The 4585-nt window shown below is 38.1% G+C and overlaps 1 protein-coding gene across 1 annotated transcript in view; it reads right to left on the reverse strand.

Moving 5' to 3' along the window:
- Positions 1 to 4585, reverse strand: part of thsd7aa (thrombospondin, type I, domain containing 7Aa) — a 414658-nt gene that overhangs the window by 255795 nt on the left and 154278 nt on the right. The gene's annotated exons all lie outside the window — the stretch shown is intronic.

The raw sequence follows: 4585 nt of genomic DNA on the forward strand, positions 1-4585 counted from the left end.
CAGGTAGATGGTGTGGTGAAGAAGGCATTTGGAATGTTGGCCTTCATAAATCGGAGTATTGAATTCAAGAGTAGGGAGGTTATGATGAAATTGTACAAGGCATTGGTGGGGCCAAATTTGGAGTACTGTGTACAATTTTGGTCACCAAATTATAGGAAAGATATAAACAAAATAGAGAGAGTGCAGAGAAGGTTCACGAGAATGTTGACAGAATTTCAAGGTTTGAGTTACAGGGAAAGGTTGTGCAGACTAGGGCTTTTTTCTCTGGAGCGTAGAAGATTGAGGGGGGACTTGATAGAGGTGTTTAAGATTTTAAAATGGACAGACAGAGTAAATGTGGATAAGCTTTTTCAATTAAGAGTGGGGGAGATTCAAACTAAAGGGCATGGTTTAAGATTAAAGGGGGAAAATTATAAGGGAACATGAGGGGAAATTTCTTTACGCAAAGGGTGGTAGGGATGTAGAATGAGTTTCCGGCAGACGTAGTTGAGGCGGGATCATTGGTTACAATTAAGGATAGACTGGATAGTTACATGGAGAGGAGAGGACTGGAGGGGTATGGACCGGGTGCTGGTCAGTGGGACTAGGAGGGTGGGAATTTGTTACGGCATGGACTAGTAGGGCCGAACTAGCCTGTTCTGTGCTGTAAGTGGTTATATGGTTATATGGTTATATGGTTATATGACCTGAATGGCAGAAGATGAACTACATTAACTTTGGTCAGTTTTAACAAACTCCTCATTTCTCTTTTCACAGATTCTGCCCAAATATTTTCAGTATTCAGAATTCCAGCAACTGCAATGTTTTGCGCATCATTTTTTCAGTAACTTTTCTCTCCAGTGTTTCCATTAACCTTTTTCTATTGGTATTGTTTTCATCAGATCATTTGTGATCAACAGACTTCACCAGGCCCTCTCAGCTAGCACAACAATTATACATGCCATTCTATCTCTCTTGGTCACCACTCTATCACAGATTCTCCTTTGTTCTTTCTTCACCACAACCTTACTGCAACTTAAAAATTGTTTGAATTATAAATTCTCAATGCTCTAATGAAGGTCCTTTGACCAAAATTAACTGCTTCTTTCTCCACTGAGCTGTTCAGTACTGACAATAATTTTTCTTTTTAATTGTATCTATCTGCAAGGGCATTTGCATTTCTGCATGCATACATAACCATTTTCATGTTCTCAGGATAGCCTTAATGATAAGACGTTACAAACTTAACAGGAGCAGAAATAGTCTATTCAGCTCATTGAATCTTCCCCACCATTTAATCATGACCCAATTCAAAATAATTAACAATTGAAGCACTGTAAGATGCCTTCATGTTCACATAAATTGGTCTATTTCTGGTTTTTTATTCTTTCCAAGTTCCTGTGTACCATGCTTTGAGCCATTCAATATATAAAGGACACTGACCTGGGGAGTTTCTGCGGCATTGTGTTTTTACATTCATTTAATGCCTTGGGTTTTCACTTGAATTGGATACCAAAATAAGTATCTTTCAGACTGCAAGATTTTTCTGGACATGGGGGCAGGGGAATCAACAATTTGTAGAAATCTCTGCCAAAAGAACAAACAAACTGAGGACCCACTTTTTGTCTGAATGGCGGCATTGTAGAAAGCTCAAAAAATTGAATCAAATGTTGGCAGATATTAACAGAATATTGGAAGGAGACAGGTTGCATGCTGGATCTCAAGGCTGAGTTTTACTAGTGGCTGTCAAATTGTCACCATCTTCAACTTCTTTGTCTGCAATCCTTCCAGAGCTGTATTGGAAGCATATGTGGGATCTCCCAGTTGGCCACAGACAACTGTAGGAACAGGTGTTGATGCCCATTTTCTAGGATAGCCAATTATACCAATTTGGCCCCTTGCAGGTGCTTCGGTTTGTAGCTCTGACTGGCTTCCCATGGGTGCTGTGTGTTTTACACAATGCCTTTATATTGTGAAGCTCAAATTAATTTGTGTGTATTCTTATCACACTCATTCAACCTAATTGTTGGGACACTCCAAAAAAAGCAACTGCATTAACTGTGCTCCTGCTTTCAGGGACTACCAACAAGTACATATATTCCATGTCCCCATTTTCTGGGATTGGCTTTATACCCAACTACCAGTTGGCTCCTGCTGGTGTTCATACTGTTTTTTACCCATTGTCCCAGTCTGGAGTCCAAAGGGTTAAATTGGCACCAACGTACTCATCGTATAAAATTTTGTATCTGATGCCTGCTCTCATGAACCCAGAGGACCCATTAATCCAGCAGCAATAGATATACACCAAGACAAATGGTTACTTAAACAGAAGTTGCTTTTAATTATCTTTAAACATGAAAACAGAATCAAACTTTAAATTATCTCGATTGACTTACTTAATCTAACTTAACCCCTTTCTAATTCTAAGTGCACATGTGTGTAATGTGTGTGTAAGTTCAAAAAAGTTCTTTAGTTCACAGTCCAATCTCTCTTCTCATTCCTCCAAGTTCACTGGTTGCAGGCAATTCTTATAATGTGCACAGAATTTAACATTTATAAAGTTACCATAATATATCTCCCTGCAGGCTCAATAACTAAATTTTGTATTTTAACTGAAATATTTATTTATTAACATTGCTACTCCCTTTGATTTTGAATTTAATGAAGAAGCTGAGACAGATTGGTAATTATTAGGTGTTCCTCGGTCTAAGGAGAGAAAGTGTTAGGTGGTCGTGCCAGTGAATTTTAAGTATTTTAAAAACCTTTTTCTTTCCCCAGGGTTCTAGTGAACCAGTGCGGACTTGAAAGGCCAACATGGCTTGTTTCCACTCCGTAAATGGTTATATGGTTATATGGTTAAAGTTCACCAGGCTTTGATGCTTGAAAGGTAAATGATTACTGCTCAGGAAGGTTCTTGTCAGTTTTCAGAGAGAAATTTGTTGTTCCAGGACATCCATAACTAATATACTTCCATCAGCCACTCCAGTGTCTTGCTGACGAAACTTGCCCCTTCAGGGTTCTCCAGATGATAACCTCATTCTTTCAGGTCACCACAGAGTTCCTTCTTGTTTCACTTATTCCAAGTGAAACATTAGGCAGCCAATCCTCTCCTCTTGCATGAACCACAAGATCTTTGACCAGGCCATCTTCTAAATGGGCTTTCCAGCTTGTCCTGTTCCAGTCCCAGCTACTTCTGCTGGCTGTAACACTGTACAAACGATCTCTGTGTTTCTCTCTCTCTCTCTCTCTCTCTCTCTCTCTCTCTTTCTCTCTCTCCCTCTGAGAGAAAGTCTGTTTTACTCTCTCTGCTTGCAAAACCACATCACACTCTTACAACACCAAGCTCTCCTCCAGGCAGCAGTGGCTCCAACATGTTCTTTCATCTGTTGCCTTTTGTAAACAACAATCCACGAGTGAAGTCTCTTGAGCACTCTTCAAAGCTCTTGGAAAAGCTGCGTAGCCATTACATCTAGCATTGGGCAGAGCTCCAGTATATCAAATAAGATCTGTTTTAAAGTGGTTAAACCTGGTCTAACAAACCTTTCCCAATTTATCTCCCAAAAACATTTCTATATACTTTGTCTCTTTACCCACTCAGTATACAAAATTCAGAAGACAGAGAAGTTTGGATACATTTCATATAATATCACATTGTGTTTTGGTGAATAATTTCTGATTAAAAATCTTTGTGGAAGTAACTACTAATAACTGTATAAAAAAGCAAATAGAAGTTGTTTCATTTAGTTACACCTTTTAACCAATTAGCATTATCTTTTTAAATGGATTATATTTCATAGAATATGCAAACGGATTTTTTTTGTTTTTATGTTACATTATAACCCTTTAAAATTGCACGCACACGAATGGATTAAATTTTCATCAGCTATAATCATGAAAACTAATTTTAATCCACGGCAAAGCAGTGTTAATATTTATTCAGCTGATATAGTCAAATATTATAATTGAATATCTAAGAAAATGTAAATGCATTCATTTTTGGTGGGTGAAGATTAATTAAAATGATAAAGAATACATTAGACTGCTCTGCATGAATAAAAGAATGATATCATGGAAATGCTATCCTGACCAGAAGATCAAACTGCTTTGAAGAAGCTATCAATTATCCTTTGCAAGATTTTTCTCCAGAGTTGACCACTTGAGTATTGGAACAACATATTCAGAGCAGGTATTAATAAGGGCATATAATGGTGCTGAAAGTAATTTCACTTTTACAATTGGATTATTCCTCAACCAGTTTCCTTATTTGCCAATTCAGACTTTGAAATAACTTACTTATTTGGGAAAGTAAAATACAAATTTGTTTATCAAGCTGCAGTCAAACCATGAATGTATTTCTGTCATGATAAACCAACATTGAGTTTATACAGTCAAACAGCCTGACACAGGCCCATCAGCCCAATTCTTTTAAGATGGAATTCTGAGCTGGTTCCATTTGCCTTCAACACTGTCACCCAACAAGGCCAGTGGAGGATCAAGTCAAAGTTTGGCTGCCCCGCCAAATTCATTCAGATAGTATGCCAGTTCCATAATGGCATGATGGCCTAAGTGCTGCACAGCAGATAATCCAAGGCATTTCCAATCATCA

This window comes from Narcine bancroftii, chromosome 1 (assembly GCF_036971445.1).
Source record: "Narcine bancroftii isolate sNarBan1 chromosome 1, sNarBan1.hap1, whole genome shotgun sequence".
Lineage (NCBI taxonomy): Eukaryota > Metazoa > Chordata > Chondrichthyes > Torpediniformes > Narcinidae > Narcine > Narcine bancroftii.